Raw genomic sequence first — 18,290 nt, 5'->3', positions numbered from 1 at the left:
CATTACATTGAGGTAACAAGGGGCGCTGCGGTGCTTGCCCTGCTGCTGTGAATCTTGGGATCTTGCTCTACATTCTTCTGGGCCTCAGAATAGCTATGCTTCCTAAGAGAGAAGTGCCACCTGCAGGCAGCACTACACAACAAGTTCTCCTTTCTTCTTCTAAAAAGCAAAGCCATCCCTGGTAAAGGGGCCACAACCAACTTACATGGTCGGCATGTGATATTTATATCATTGCTGAAATAAAATGGCCAACCAAATCTCATGGGATTTCAATGCTGATCACAAGCACTAGCCTCTAAAGATGACTGCTGAGGCTACACTAAGATGGCTGTAAGAGCCATGTACGTAAGATAAACCAGTCTTCTGCAAGTTTCCCCTAGTGCACAGGACCTAAGAACTGTGGGCTTCAGCTGAGAGTGCCACACCTGCCCCCCTTCTTGCAAGCAGTGTTGCCAACCTGGCCCAGTAAGCTGCCAGTTGAGGTTTCAGGGATATTGACATCAGCCAACATCCCTACCCCTTTGCATTCCCTTGTAAGCTGGGAATCTGTCATTCAGCAAGGAGTAGCATCAGGATCGCAAGTTCTATGCCAGCTTGGTCCCCTGGGCAAGGTACACTCGCCATGTTAAAAACATGTGGCCTGGTATGGTTCAGGAGGAGAGGGAACACACTTTCTGCCTAACCTTTACTAACTACATAAAAAGATCACAAAAAACTGTGTGGGGTCCCCCCCAAAATCAATACAATCCTCTTATCCTTGATCAACGTCTGGCGTGCATTTGAACGGAGGACGCCATGCAAAAAACAAGAAAAAAAGTATAATTACCCCCAAAAAAAACTACATCAGACCTTTACCCAAGCATGTAGCCTGGTTGGCCAAGAAAGGGAGGGGGCACCAAGCAAGCATCCTATCAGGCCACATGCCCTCAACATTGAGAGGGTTATGAATATAGAAATGTTCTATTTATGTTTTTTTTATTGGTTCAACTAATCAGATTTGTGTCTATTTTTCCACCTGACTTACTGTAATGTAATTATGTAAGAGTCTGGTATTGATTCGGGGGGGGGGGGGGGGGGGGGCACAGTTTTTGTTCTTGTTTTTTTGCATGGGGTAACCCCTTAAAATCTATACCAGGGCTAAAATCATGGCTCAGCTACCTATTTGTACCACCCCATGGCAACCAGTATAAACAAAGCCTAAAGCTTGCCCTACAAGTGGCGATTTAATAGAGCAATCAAACTTTCAATTCCATTTTATTATCAAAATCGCAAAGCACTCTGAGACAAATAAATGGAATCAAATTGCCCCAACTGAACCTCACAGAAAAATCTCATCACTCTTGACAAAATTGCCATATTATTTTTTTCCATTTTCAGTTTGACCTTTCAATAACATGCATTGATGGTGTCAATTTTTTGCCTCTGCCGTTGACTGAATTCTAGTGGTTCATTGAACTCATGGGTGGTAGATTGTTTAGTCTCAGGTAATTACTTGTGATCATATGTGTCATTATCAGTATATGAAAATTAGTTGAAGTTGCCTCTAAATTGCCACATGTACAGACAGCTTCAATCTATAGGTGTACCAGGGATGGACTGGCACAACAGGGCACATGGGAGATTCCCGGTGATCCGATGGCCAGTGTGGGCCGGTTTCAGCCGCATGTGTACATCGATCTACCCATCAACTGCCGATAGCTAGTGCCTGACGGGTAGATTGAGATGCATGCAGAGTAGCGCAGGAAGCGTCTGTCTGTAATAAGTTCTCTCTCATGTCACCCAGTGCTGTTCGCTGTTCGGTGGCCCCTCCTCTCTTCTCGTCTATCCCCATTAGCTTGTAAGATCATCTGGAATAGACGAGAAGAGAGGAATGGTCGCCGGGGAGTGAACAGCGCTGCGTGACATGAAAGAGAACTTATTACAGACTGATGCTTCCTGCGCTACTCTGCATGCTGGCTAGTAAGAGCCCATGATGTGCCCTATAATGTGCCATATCATGTACCCATGTGCCCCCTGATGTGCCCCATGGCCTGAGGTGTCTCGTGCCCTGATGTGCCCCGATGTCCTATGCCCTGATGGGTCCTGTGACCTGATGTGTGGTGTGCCCCAATGTCCTATGCCCTGATGTGCCATGTGCCCTGATGTGCTATGTGCCCTGATGTGCCCCATAATGTGCCATGTGCCCTGTTGTGCCATGTGCCCTGATGTGCCCCGAGCCCTTATGTGCCCCGTGCCCTGATGTACCATTTACCCTGATGTGACCCATGCCCTGATGTGCTATGTGCCCCGTGCCCTGATGTTCCATGTGCCCTGATGTGCCATGTGGCCTGATGGGCCTCATGTCCTGATGTGCCCCGTGCCCTGATGTGCTATGTGCCCCAATGTGCCCTATAATGTGCCCCATAATGTGCCATGTGCCCTGATGTGCATTGTGCCATAATGTGCCCCCGAGCCCTGATGTGCCCCGATGTGCCATGTGCCCCGTGCCCTGATGTGCTATGTGCCCCATGCCCTGATGTGCCATGTGCCCTGATGTGCTATGTGCCCTGTGCCCTGATGTGCCATGTGGCCTGATGTGCCATGTGGCCTGATGTGCCCCATGCCCTGAGGTGCCCTGTGCCCTGATGTGCCCTAATGTCCTATGCCCTGATGGGCCCCATGACCTGATATGCCCGTGCCCTGATGTCCTATACCCTGATGTACTGTGCCCTGACATGCCCCGATGTCTTGTACCCTGATGTACTGTGACCTGTGCCCTGATGTCCTGTACCCTGAAGTCCTGTACTCTAATGTGGTGTACCCTAATGTGCCGGGCTCTGTACCCTGATGTGTTGTGCCCTGATGTGCCCTGTACAATGATGTGCTGGGCTCTGTACCCTGATTTGCTGTGCCCTGTACCCTGATGTGGCCTGGTGTGTTGTACCCTTAAGTGTTGTACCCTGATGTGCCTTGTGCCCTGATGCGCTGGGCTCTGTACCCTGATGTACTGTGCCCTGATGTGTTGTGCCCTGGGCTGGTCTGGATGAAGTCCAGGGACACATTTTTGTCCCAGTCCAGCCCTGAGGTGTACTCTCTACTCAAACCCTTTTAGATCCACAAAAACAATGTAGTAGAAGTCCCATCTAAATACTCCACTCAATTTATAGCTAGTATTTGGAGTCTCATACCTCATAACTGTTGTCATATCTAAAAAACATTGTTCAATCAGAATGCAAGATGTATTGCCAGCTTTAGTATCAGACGGGCACCCTTGTAGGTTCAATGGCCAACCAACAGTGGATAAATTTGTATGACCAGTTAATTCTCCATCTGTATGTTGTCTATCTAGAACCAGTATCATCCTTATATTTTTCCTTTGATAAATAGCTATTCTGACCACTATAGGTAAAATGTGTTTATTGTGATGAGACATCTCTAGTACAATAATATCTCTTGTATCTCCAGGGATCTTGAGATACATCTGAGCATCTAAGCTGTTGATGATCTGATTCTCAGCTGACGGAAATACATCAAGGGCCCATTAGGTGCTCATTAGTAAATGTCACATGGCAAATCAACAACTGTATGGGAAATAAAACTGATGTGTGAGCGGAAAAAGGCACAAGGGACTTCAGGGAGGAAAATTCAAGACGTTTCTCAAGAGGGAGAATAAACTAAAGGCAATGAAAATGTCCAAAGTTACAAAAGTTTCACCAGGAATATCAACCCTTTATAATATACATGATGACCAGAAAAGACAAAAAAATACTCCCAATTACCAGAATGCAATAGAGTTACTGTATTTTGTTTCTGTTTACTTTTTTTTTTTGCTGTTCACGACAATAAATTACATTATTACTCTCTTACGGAGTCTGCTGTATTCAGATGCACCACAGAGAACACTGAGCCAGTCACATTAGTCTGCACCAGAGGAGCTTACACTCCAATGTTCTCCCACAATCACACACTAAGTATTATTATTATTCATTTATATAGCTCTGACATATACCACAGTGCTGTACTGAGAACTCTGAGCCATCAGTCTTTGCACCATAGGAACGTGCACTCTAATGCAGTGGCGGCCCATGCATTGTGGGCGCATGGGTGGTGCCCCCCCATCCATGCGCCCAGGCCCTTTCAGGACGCCGGATGCATGGATTCCTATGGCAGGGGTGGGAGGGGCTGGTACATTTTGAAGCACCTGATTAGAGCCAGAGGCTCTAATAGGCTTCAAAATAGGGTGGGCTTGGACGCAGATAGTGCACCCTGATCTCACCCATTTGTGTGACCATAGCAAATACATTTTTTCTATTTTCACAATAACCTTCCTCCCCGCCAATCAGGAGGCAGGATGTCAGACCTGTTTTCTGATTGGCCAAAGCGCCAGGCCACCCTATTGGATGCCTGGCGTTTAGGAAGAGACGCGAGGAGACTCGCGCTGGAGCGGAGGTCACTGCCGCTCTGAGAGGAAAGTCCCCTTGGCTGAGTTGGCTGCAACCCGACCACCCCCTCCCCTCGGGTGCCAGAGCTGCAATCCGCATGCGGGGGGGGGGGGGTGACAGAGCCGCAAACCTCACAAGTGGGGGGGGGGGGTCGGTGGGCACAGTGGCTGCCTTTGATTGGCAAGTGGCAGCATTTGACGGGCAAGTGGCTGCATCTGATGGGCACAGGTGGCTGCATTTGATGGGGACAAGTGACTGCATTTGATGGGCACAGGTGGCTGCATTTTATGGGCATAGGTGGCTGCATTTGATGGGCACAAGTGGCTGCATTTGATGGGCACAAGTGGCTGCATTTGATCGGCAAGTGGCTGCGTTTGATGGGCACAAGTGGCTGCGTTTTATGGGCACAAGTGGCTGCATTTGATGGACACAATGGCTGCGTTTGATGGGCACAATGGCTGCATATGATGGGCACAATGGCTGCGTTTGATGGGCACAATGGCTGCATATGATGGGCACAAGTGGCTGCATATGATGGGCACAAGTGGCTGCATATGATGGGCACAGTGGCTGCATATGATGGGCACACATGGCTGCGTTTGATGGGCACAGTGAGGCTGCAATTGATGGGGGGTGTTTAAGTATTTTTCAGTTTGTTTGCGCCCCCCAAAAATTTGGAGCACCAGCCGCCACTGCTCTAATGTGCCCTGAAGTCACACACTACTAATTATTATTATTATTATTATTATTATTATTTCACAATCCACACATTCTGCTTTGGATTTCAAAAATAAAAATACATAAAAACAAAAGGACCAACAATATGTATGACGGACCAGAAAGCACTTGGCCATCAAAAACTATAAACCAACTGGCTGCAGGCAGCAGCTATCCTAACAGGGTGTGTGGACTTGATGTTATGGGTCTGTTATATTTAAATGTTATTATTACTCTCACATCATGGACCGCACATCAAGTTATTATCAGACTTTAAGATTTCATTTCTGTAGAAAAACTTCCTTATGTATCCCATCCATCTTGGCTTTGTTAAACATTATGGAAGCTGTATTCAAATTAACAACCTCATCTTAATCTTTTTTTTCTTTCCACTCAATAAATGTAAAATTACAAAATTGTTATCGTAATCTAAACTAATTCCATTTTTACCAATTTCCCCATTTAACCCGATTTCATTTCCAACCAAAGGTTGTCTAAACCAGTTTCAATATATCTATATTTATTAATAAAATTGTTAAACTCATATTAGAAATTAATACTCATATGATAATTTCAATATCACACACTAATATATATGCACAGATAAATGTCCTTAAAGGGGAACATATTACTTCATTTTACTCAATTTCTCTCTTTTTTTTAATGCACTGTTTCCACTATCACAGGATATTAAATTTGTGTAAGACACGGTTAATTTGTAACCTTCATTTTACCGTGTTTGGAAAACAGATTAAAAAATAATTGTGATCACATTGTTTATAATTAGATTCGTTAACCCGGGATATTTTATTATAAATGTTTTGTCTAAAAAACTGAAATTGGCATGGTGTCCTCCAGCTTATCACCAAACTCTCATCCCAGCTACATTCTTTCAGGAGAGCACAAAGGAGGGGGTCACATCTGCGTACATGACACAAGCGATAGAACTAAAGGTTCCAGCATTCACACACATACTCAAATATATCTCTAAAATCGCTTACATTATTCCCATTTGTACACAACACATGCCTATCATTTTCTCACATTCTCTCAACGCTTTTTAATACTTCCTTGCTTAAATTTCTGCTTTCTTTATTTTGTTCTGATATCTTTTGCATCCAATGTATTGTAATACCATACTTCACATACTGTACCTTCTATGATCAGACGGGCAGCTATAGTGCTCATCCCATCTTTCTGACAACATATAAAGCATTCTGTTGTAACTCTCATTACTGTTTCTTGACATTACTAGTTGTAGTACCTGACCCCAAATTCATCCCACAACTTAACATCAAAATGTCCCTTTCTGTCTCGTGTTTAATGTCACTCTTGATCTATCCTGCTCACATAAATAGCTGTTTCTCTAGCTGTATACTCTGCATGATTCTTTGTCCCTGTGGACTTTGGTGGTAACCCAGTTACCCTTTGTGGATCCCTGTCCACTTTAACCATTAATCTAGGGGCTCAGTATAGGCGAAACCGCACCTTCGGTTCATATATAGCGCTCCTCTTGCGCTGGGCATTTTTGAGGGTCTCTTACCCATCATTCCCTTACTTAATTTAATGCCCATAATGACTGGCCAGTCTTCTCTACGTGTGCCTATACCCTCTTGCCTCTAAACTACTTTATCTAGCAGATGTACTACATATACCTGAACAGCACTATTCTTCCCTTTATCTATAACACTCTGATGGACAGTAGACAGTGACAACATAACATATAACCACTAATCAATACAGTTCGATTAAGGGGAGTAAAATAGGTACCCTTTGTCCCGAAAATGCCTTACCAATCAAGGAAGTCTGATAACTCAAAATGTAAGCAAAAGGCTTACCTCAGCCGGCTGATTATCAGAAATTCCCGGATCGTCTCAAGCTCCTCGTTTCGGATACTCAGGGTCACCTGATAACCCCTGCTGAGCTGGCTTCGCCACCTGAAATGGATATTTTGATGATAGGCAACTCCTATCCTCATATTGATTAGTGGTTCCAAATTAATAACTACTGCAGTAGGGAACAGACACAAAAGATACGCTCAGCATCTTTCCAAATAACCATTCTCCTTTATTATGACGCATGTGAAGGTTTTTATACACATGATTACGTAGGTATCACATTAATATTACAATTGTACGTTTATGGTAACAAGGGGCGTTACATAGGCAGGGTAATTCTAATCAGGACTTGAAAGAATGCAAAACATGTACTGAAAACATTATTAGTGCCGTGTGCACAGTGAGGGCATCGTGCAATACATAAAAAATAGAATACAATTACATACAGAACCTACAAATTTCCATTACAATAATCAATCAACATTTATATAGCTACCAAAAAAATTACAACAAAGACATTTAACTATTCCTATTGTTCTCATCCCTATAGGAGAATACCATTCTCAACACATTCATATTATATTATAATGATAATAATCATAGAAGGAAAGTTGAACTATTTCCCTTAATCTGTGCTCAAGCAGGGGTTCCCAATCTTTTTTTAACTTCCGTACCCCTTGGCACCCCATTTCCCCAAAAAAGTGCCGCCCTCAAATAATAGTAGAGGGTTGAGTCAATAGCGGCATTCTAATCATGCTAAACCATATTTCATGGACACTGACATTTATACTGCTCAGTAATGGAGCAATGAGCTCCATTACCTCTCCAGTGTATATGAGTCACAGCAGTGGCAGCTGGTGCTAAAAAAAATTGGGGGGGTGCAAACAAACTGAAAAATTCTGAAAAATACTGACAAAAACCCCCATCAATTGTAGCCTCACTGTGCCATCAAATGCAGCCACTGTGCCCATCAAGTGCAGCCACTGTGCCCATCAAGTGCAGCCACTGTGCCCATCAAGTGCAGCCACTGTGCCCATCAAATGCAGCCACTGTGAGCCCCCGTCTGCCCACTCGCTATCTTACCGGCAATTACCCCATCTTGGGGGCAGGTCAGGCAGTGGTTGACGGCGGCGAGCTGTGGGATGGGTAGTGGGTCAGGCAGCTGCGAACTGTGTCCTCCATATGCCTCTTCTTTCTTCCCGCTAGGCTAGGCATCCAATAGGAGCACCTGCCCTTTCAGCCAATCAGGTGAGGGGTATTAGACCTGATTGGCGGAGAGGCAGTTCAGTGTTAGACAAGTATAAATATTATCAATTAATTAATATAATATTATATTAATTTGCTTTTCTAACACACCTGGGTGGGCTCCAAGTGCAATGCTCTGTGCTCCGAGTCCACCCTATTTTGAAGCCTATTAGAGCCCTTTGCTCTAATCTGGTGCTTCAAAAAACACACCCCCGCTGCTGTAATTCAGGCGCCTGGCATCCTGAATAGAGGGTGGCCATGGATAGATTCGTGCTATGCATGAATCTATCCATTATGCATATAGGGGCGTGGAGTGATAGAGGAGGCGGCGCCTGTACACCCTTAATGCATGGGCTGCCACTGAGCCACAGTCTGTGCCCCTTTCACTCATTCCTCAATGTATGTCTCCTCCTCTTCCTCCTCCGCATTCTCTTTCATTAGTTTGTGCCTTATCAACTTCTCTGATAAACTCCCTTTCAGCATGACTTCTAGAACACCATATTAGAAATAATTAGGCCAAGTATATGCAGATAGACATGAACTGATCCCAAACAAATGACCTGATCCCATGCATGTGCACTGACAACTATAAGTTCAGAGTTTTTAGACTAACCCCCAAAAGCCTAAAGGGTAAGGCCAGACCAGGAGTGCTGCATGTACAAGCCTGGAGGCTTGCCAGGGCTGGGCTCAGCCCTTCCTTCTCTGGACTGGCCGCTAAGCTGTCAGCTAATTGCCAGCTCCTTTCTCTCCAAAGTTACTCAGCTGTTGATGATATCGTGCTCATCAGTCCTGCCTACTTAAGCCGTCCATTCCAGAGGAGCTCTGCCTTTGTCAACATCACAGAAACTATCTCCTGTGATCCTGTTCAAGACTTGCTTTGCTGACATCCCTTCTGGCTCCAGATCCTGCTTTCTTTTCCACTACATTGACCCCTGACTTCTGGCTTGGCTGACTATCCGTTCCGGTTACTGAACTTTGGCTGTGTTTTGACTACGTTTGTTCTTTTTACTATTACTAAACAAGCATGATTTAACTGTACTTCTGTCTCGGCCTGATTTCATGGTTTCTGACAAGGCTGAGTGATTGTTTGTTTTGAATCAAGAGTGAAATGCTGAAACCCCTATAAGCCAAGCTCACCCAATCCAGGGACATCACCAGGACAGAGGCCGTGGCTGGGCCCTAGGTGGTAGTGCGCCCTAGGTGGTTGGCTAGTTTGCCTAGTGGTAGTGCCGACCCTGTGTCTATCTATAAGGGACAATAGCCCAAATAAAAATCAAATCAAAGCTGCCATGTAGCAAGACTAGCAGTGAAAATATTATATATCATTACAGGGTGTCCCAAAAGTCTCCATACATGGGAGGCACCACCTCATTATAGTATCAACGTATGGCGATGGTTGGATCAACAGCTTCCATGTTCGTGGATTGGTCACCATGGCCCTGTGGAATGGCCTGAGAGATCCCCTGAACTGTCCGCATTTGACTTTTACTTATGGGGCCACTTACTGTAAATGCCATGGTGTACAGGGAAAAGATTAGAAACATGGATAATTTAATGGAACGTGTTTGAAATGCAATTACTTGCATAACAACTGGGGGAGAGGACTTTTTGTGTGTAGAAAGTGGTGGCCAACACGTAGGGGATATTTTGTAATGAATATTTTGTAAATAAAGTTAAATTTAGCTACAATTTTCCATTTTACCTACGTATGAGGACTTTTGGGTCACCCCGTATTCATTCATAGTATTTGCACATAATATATAGTTGAGCATATATTGGCAGTGTTTTAGTTTTGTTATTGCGTTTTTAATTATTGATTTTGTTTAAATAAGTCTTGTAAATACAAAAAAGTACATTTATTTAACTTTTTCTGCTTTTCTAAGTGCGCATTTTAAGTAACTTGTTAAAGCTCATTAGTATTACAGTTAACTTCCTAACACTATAAATCCCCAATGACAACTTAAGATAACAAGACTCATCGATAGCCAAATAGGGAATCCCCAAAACTGACTTGATAAAGATGCGTTATGTTACGGTTGCATCCACTGGGAGCAATTATTCTGCATTTACTGTAAGCTCAATCATTCTGACGAAGTTAATTAGGAACACTCAAAGATTAGTCTATTACAGCATTTTCACAGCATCTGCAAACCTTGGATCCTAATTAGTACTAAGACAACTAAAACTTCTACAAATGAGCAATCCCACTGGGGGGTGTCAAGGGAGTCAAAGTAAAAAAAAAGAACATTGTAACAATGCCAATTAATGTTGTGATTATCTAGAAAGCTTTCATTTCTGATATGATACATGAAGAAAAATTAATTATTGCATGAAATAAACTTCATACAATGCTCACATTTTCAGTGTACAATGCTAATAAATAAAAATAATAAATATTAACATAAATACTATTTTTTTAGCATTTTGTTTGTATATAAAATAACCTGTTTTTTTTTTTACATTTTTTAATTATTCTTATTCTCTTATTCTTATTCTCTTATTCTTATTCTCATTCTCTTATTCTTATTCTTATTCTCTTATTCTCTTATTCTTATTCTCTTATTCTCTTATTCTTATTCTTATTCGTATTCTCTTATTCTTATTCTCTTATTCTCATTCTCATTCTCATTCTTATTCTCTTAGGCCGCGTACACACGCGGGGACTGTTCGCCCAACTTTGTCCGTCAAACAGTTTCGGCAAACAGTCCGCTCAAAATTAGCATGGACGGACATGGCCACACACGACGTACGAACAGTTTGCTGAAACCGTGCGCGATGACGTGAACGGCACGTACGACGGGACGCAAAATACGACGTCCTATACATTGCATTACAACTTTCGGCGTGTAAATCCTTTCTGAGCATGCGCGGAACTTAGTTTGACGAACAAGCCTACACACGAGGGGACTGTTCACTGAAACCAAGTTTCAGCGGACAGTTTTTCGGAAATTCCGAAAAACCTTGTTCAGCAAACTGTTCGCTGAAACTGTCCGCTGAAAGCCCACACACGGGCGGAAAGTTGGGCGAACAGTCCCCGCGTGTGTACGCGGCCTTATTCTTATTCTCTTATTCTCTTATTCTTATTCTCATTCTCTTATATTCTCATATTCTCATATTCTTATATTCTTATTCTTATTCTTATTTTGATACTGGTACTAGATTACCGATCATGCCAATAATAAAACACTAATATCACAAAACAATATAAATAATCAATTCAGTGTCTTTTCCCTTGCATTTATTCACTTATTTTGGTGTATTATGTTCTTATTTGAGGTTTTTTTAGGCAACAAGACAAAAATTTCACCTTGATTTTTCTTTTATCACTGGCTTCATTCTTATGTAAAGTCTCTTTAATTTTTTTTTTCCCTTGCTATTGTGCAAAAGAAAAATCTGAGATAATACAAAAATGCACAAAAAATATGTTACAAATTGATTTTTTTCTTGTTAAAACGGTTTTTATTGAGTTTACAAATTATAACAGAGATGCTGGGGGGGGGGGGCGTGGTTTGCCTTGAGAGAAGATGGCTGCTTAATTCTAGAGCTCCGTCAGACCTCGGCCTTCATTGAGATTTCATCGGGGACTGCTGCTAACATTTTACAACCCATCATGGGTACTTCCTCCCTCGGACACTCAACATCCAGATCCCGCTCCCCGAGAGATATTAACAGCCGCAATATCCAGATTATACAGGCGATATTCCGGACCCAGAGAGCGAGCATGGCAGCCTCCCTTCCTGTCTCACCCTCTCCTCACAACCACAATGGGGTCATGCTGACTCCGACCGATCAGCAGCCTGCTCCTGTGGGAAACAGCCAACCTCCACTTCAACAACCGACCCTGAATGATTTACGAGCGGTAGCAGCTGACATTAAGGACACGCTCCAGGCGATAGCGGTCAGAGTACAGAGAGCTGAGCAAATCGCCACGCAACAACAGATGGCAATACGGCAGATTCATCATAATGTGGATGCTCACACCCTACAGCTCCGTGATTTACAAGGCCATGTCGAATATTTAGACAATCGGGGATGGCGTCACAATCTGAGAGTGAGAGGCCTCCTCGAATCAGTTGAACAGGACCAGATTCTCCCGACGATCACAACTCTTTTCAACAGCTTTCTGAATCAACCCCGCCAAACTCCTATCACCATGGAGCACATCAATAGGGCCCTCAGACCTCGAGGCAGGGTCACAGACCCCCCCGAGAGACATCTGCCACATTGATGACTTTGCGACAAAGGAAGAAATCCTCCGCAAAGCCCGCGATAAAACGTGGCTAGAACATGAGGGTCACACACTCCATATCTACCAAGACCTTTCGCAATCACTCTCCGGCACCACAAAGACCGGTGCCCTCTGCTAGAAGTTCTGCGGAGCAGGTGAATACGATACCGCTGGAAGTTTCCGTTTAGTCTTCTAGCTACCCACCAAGGACACTCTGCCCTACTAAGAATCCTTGAAGAACTGGACGCCTTTTGACAAACATTAGACATACCATGTGTGACGGTCCCAAACTGGTATGCAGACTTCAAGATCCCCGATCATGGCCGTCACTCATCTTGGGAGGAACCGATGGAAGCACAGGACTCAAGACTCTGGAGACGCCGATCACCATCGTCCACCAGATCCAGCCTGGCCACAATGCCTAGACACCAGCTCCCGAACCCGTCTAATGCTCCCCTGCCTCGCAGAGCACGTCGCGATCGCTAAAATAGCTCCGATGGAAGACTCCCAAGGAACTTGGATAAGTACTTTCGCTCACTACTCCTTCTCACTATATTGTTTGCATGGGTTACTTGTATGAGAGCCTGACATACCCGTGAGCCCTACCCTCACAGTTTTTTCTTTTTCATACTTTTAATGGTTAAACTTTTAACGGTTCCTTTTTTTTTTTCTTCATGAAGTCAGCTCAGAATTTCCAGTCTGTAAAGTGCGAGATAGCCCTCCCCCTCACAAAAGCCCTTTCCCGCTATACACAGACGGCAATGTAATGCCGAAATTTAGCTTGCCATTACAGAGACCAACATGGTGCACATGGGATGGCTGACAAAGAGTATGCTATACATCTATAAGTGACTACCCAGGGGGACAGACCACCACTAAGCAGCAGCATTCAACTGGGACGCATGCACAGACTCGGCAGCAGACTTCCCCCCTAACCATCAAGATGTAGGAGACCTGGAGTCTCTTCAATACAGTAATAACTTCCTGGAGATTGACTATAGCTGCAGCTCCACAAAAGAATTTCCCCCCACCAGCATCGGACCCAAGTATGCACATAGGAATAATTTTCCTCTTGTGCAGTCAATTTGATCCCCCTGGTATCTACAACCCCCCTGCAGTTAAGAAGCTACATCAATATCCCTTCACACTACGGACTTGGGACTCTCCTGATAAAATATCTTGTGCCTTCCACCATTGGACACGCGCCTACGGTCAAAGAATGGGAATAACCGGCCACAGCTTGCTCTACTCAGTGTTAGGCAGAGACATCTGACCTCCCCTTTCCTACTGGTTTGTATCTATTCAAATGAACCATCTTATTATTAATTGAATGCTTTTCTGACTGCTTGCACTCTATATGTTCCATGCCACATGTTGAAAAATGGTAACGCTCACCCCGAATCCCATGCACACAACCCTCACTACCAACCTCCCAGTAGGGTTCGGTGTAACGCTACCTAGTATTACATTTCAATGATAACAAAAACAAAGAGGGGGGGATGGGGGGGAGAAGAAGAGAATTCACAGGACGCCTCTTAGTGATACTCCATACACATCGCCACTACCACCCTAACTGGAAGCACTGCCAGTGACGATTCAGGGGTGAAACATACTATCTTTCTCACCCCACCATACAATACTCCTACCTTTCACTTTGTCCGCACGATAGCCTACAGCTTATTATGGGCATATGCAACACTTAATACAACCCTCCTCACGAAATATACACCAAACCACATACGGCCAAGACTGGCCAGGAACACTTTCAGACCACCTCCTTTCCTCTCCTGCTCCCCCATCCTACCAGCACTCATTTCTATCATCAACTCTACATTGATTGTTTTGGTTGTCATGTTGTCATTGTTATGACATTGTTAGAAGTGTCTTACCCATATAAGGCAGAGGCTGACCCGCCCCACAGATCAACTGAGATGGATAACAGTAACACATGCCATGCTCTCACTCAGACAAGCTCAGGCTCTATAGTACGTTTGTGCCTTTCAGCACAACTGACTTCTCTACACTGGCCAGAACCGACATAGCCACCCACTCCAGTCATACACGTATACAAACGAAGGTCATACCCTAACGCAGACTGCCCCTACACGTAGACACGCGAGTTAATTGCCACGTGACCCGCATTATGCATCTCCATCTGCACAAACCACTCCACATCCGACCTCAAACTTATGCCGCGTACACATGATCAAACAAGCGGCTGGAAAAGTCCGGCAAACTCAAGTCCGCCAGACAATCCCCCCGTGTGTAGCCTCCGGCATACTTTTTTGACCCGAAAGTATGGCGGACTTAGAAGGTAGTGTTGCACTCCAATCTTCCCGCCGGACTCGCATTTCGGCGGACATTCCGGCCGTGTGTGTGCCAGTCCGCCGTACTTTTGAAATGAGCGGACTTTTCCCGCGCGGAGAAAAGTCCGCTCATTTCGAGCGGGTCTGCAGGTAGGCGGGGCCCGCGAAGGAGACGCTGCTGGCCCCGTCACCTGGTATGGACTTAAAGGGGAACCCCAACGCCGAAAGAAATCGGCGTGGGGGTCCCCCCCAAGTCCACAACAGACCCTTGTCTGAGCACGCTACCCAGCCGGCCAGGAAAGGAGGGGCGAGCGAGCGCCCCCCCCTCCTGAGCCGTACCAGGCCACGTGCCCTCAACATGGGGGGTGCCTTGGGGAAGGGGGGGCCACGCAGCCCCCCCACCCCAAAGCACCTTGTCCCCATGTTGATGAGGACAAGGGCCTCTTCCCGACAACCCTGGCCGTTGGTTGTCGGGGTCTGCGGGCGGGGGGCTTATCGGAATCCGGGAGCCCCCTTTAATAAGGGGGCCCCCGGATACCGGCCCCCCCACCCTATGTAAATGAGTATGGGGTACAATGTACCCCTACCCATTCACCTGTAAAATAAAGTACAAAAAAAAACCACAACACACAAGATAAAATAATTTATTGCACAGCTCCGGGGGTCTTCCGTCTTCAGGGGTCTTCTCGCCGGACTCCTCCGCTATCTTCTTGTAGCTCTTTTACTAGCGGAGGAGCCCGACTTTCTTCCTCGCCGCCACCCTCTTCTTCCGACTTCGGGGGTCTTGTCCCCCTCTTCGGTTCTTCTGCTGGGCCACCTTCTAGCTCTTTTACAGGCGGTGGCCCGGTCTTCTGTCGCTGCCGCCGCCGCCCGTTCTTCTTCTTCTTCTTCTCCTTCTTCTCCTGGAGATGTTGACTCAACGTTCTCTCCGGCCGCAATGCCAGGGACGCGCTGCGCTGCCACTTATATAGGGACAAGGGGCAGTGTCACATGGGTTGGTGTCACATGGGTTGGTGTCACATGGTGACCCCGCCCCCTTACGATGTCACAGTCCCGGAGGATGCTGGGACTGTCGCCATGTGACATCAACCCATGTGACACCAACCCATGTGACATCAACCCATGTGACACTGCCCCTTGTCCCTTTATAAGTGGCAGCGCAGCGCGTCCCTGGCATTGCGGCCGGAGAGAACGTCGAGTCAACATCTCCAGGAGAAGAAGGAGAAGAAGAACGGGCGGCGGCGGCGGCGACAGAAGACCGCCTGTAAAAGAGCTAGAAGAAGGCGCGGTGGCCCGGCAGAAGAACCGAAGAGGGGGACAAGACCCCCGAAGTCGGAAGAAGAGGGCGGCGGCGAGGAAGAAAGCCGGGCTCCTCCACTAGTAAAAGAGCTACAAGAAGATAGCGGAGGAGTCCGGCGAGAAGACCCCCGAAGAGGGAAGACCCCCGGAGCTGTGCAATAAATTATTTTATCTTGTGTGTTGTGGTTTTTTTTTTGTACTTTATTTTACAGGTGAATGGGTAGGGGTACATTGTACCCCATACTCATTCACATAGGGTGGGGGGGCCGGTATCCGGGGGCCCCCTTATTAAAGGGACCTCCCGGATTCCGATAAGCCCCCCGCCCGCAGACCCCGACAACCAACGGCCGGGGTTGTCGGGAAGAGGCCCTTGTTCTCATCAACATGGGGACAAGGTTCTTTGGGGTGGGGGGGCCGCGCGGCCCCCCCTTTCCCAAGGCACCCCCCATGTTGAGGGCACGCGGCTTGGTACGGCTCAGGAGGGGGTGGGGGCGCTCGCTCGCCCCTCCTTTCCTGGCCGGCCAGGTAGCGTGCTTGGACCAGGGTCTGTTGTGGACTTGGGGGGGGGGACCCCCACGCCGATTCTTTTCGGCGTTGGGGTTCCCCTTTAAGTCCATACCAGGTGACGGGGCCAGCGGCGTCTCCTTCACGGGCCCCGCCTACCTGGAGACGCGCTCGAAATGAGCGGACTTTCCTCCGCGTGTGTGGGCGAGTCCGTTCATTTCAAAAGTAGGGCGGATAGTACGGCGGACTTAGTACGCCGTATTAGTCCGCTGAAAAAGTGCCGTGTGTGGGCAAGTAGCCCGTATGGAAAGTCCGACGGACAGTCTGGTGGTAAGTCCGCCAGACTAAGTACGTCGGACAGACGGCTACATGTGTACGCAGCTTTACACGATAGGGCCAATGGTCTGACGGACTATGCTCCCTAATTCCTTTCTCTCGACAAACCAACTCCCACACAGTGGCATTTAGCCACCGAACCCATCCGGTACATCCATCTCTGTCATACCCTCTAACTTTGACAGGTGAACTAGCTCTCATCGCCCACCGCAATACCTCTCCTTTCCCCCTCCACGTTCCGCTTCCCCCCCTACACACTACACCACACGACCCAATTCAAACACCCCCCTCCACTTTTCTCTCACCCACAAACGACACTACCCAAAAACCCAGACCTCGACCCTCTTCATTGCTCTCTCCCCGCCGCAGCTCTGCAGATCTCTCTCATCTGATAATCTGAAGGACATACAATAGAACACCAGCGATGACCTCACCACCATCTAACTCAGCCACACCACCGATCAAGATCGTTTCACTTAATGCTAGGGGACTTAACATACCAGAAAGAAGATCCCAGCTCCTCCTTGCCATGCAATGCGACAAAGCGGACATCATATTTATACAGGAAACACATTTCCGCACTGATTCAACTCCTAAACTACAGAATCACTACTTCCCAACAGCGTATCATGCAACCAATCCATTATCCTAATCAAAGGGGGTTTATATTCTTATAGCGAAACGCTGCCCGTTCCAACCCATTGATACATTAATTGATGAGACAGGCATGTGCCTCTTTCTAAAAGGTTCATACCTAGGTAGGAAACTCACATTGGCAAACATATACGCCCCTAATACTGGTCAAGTGACATTCTTCCGCACCATCAGTGATACGCTAACCACGTTTCAGGAAGGTACTCTAATCCTAGGAGGGGATTTCAATGTTCCACTCAACCCCACACAAGACACCTCCACTGGCATATCCTCTCTCCCATATGCAGCCTTACACAAAATTAAATCCCTCCTCCAGAATTTACTACTCCACGACACTTGGCGTACCCTAAATCCCAACAGCAAAGACTACACATTTTTCTCAACGCCACACAACAGATACTCCAGAATAGATTATCTGTTTCTCTCACAAAAAGATCTTTCTCTGCTCCAGCATGCCTCCATCAATCCCATGTTCCTATCAGACCACAACCCTATCTCCATGACAATGACGTTCCCAGAAACGCTCCCACACTCACAGATGTGGAGGCTTGACCCTTCCCTCCTTACTGACCCTTCCGTAGAGGCAGAGGTTAGACTTCGTATTACACAATACTTTCAAGAGGACAAACCCACAGATACCTCTCTGCTTATTAACTGGGAAGCACAGAAGTGTGTGGTACGTGGCACCCTCATTGCAACAGCCGCCAAACGTAATCATGAAAAAAGGAAACCTCCTCCTCGT

Source organism: Lithobates pipiens, unplaced genomic scaffold, assembly GCF_037356315.1.
Source record: "Lithobates pipiens isolate NorthernLeopardFrog02 unplaced genomic scaffold, aLitPip1_a1.2 Scaffold_23, whole genome shotgun sequence".
NCBI classification, from domain to species: domain Eukaryota; kingdom Metazoa; phylum Chordata; class Amphibia; order Anura; family Ranidae; genus Lithobates; species Lithobates pipiens.
The sequence above is the reverse complement of the archived record's forward strand: the minus strand, read 5'-3'. Positions refer to the sequence as shown.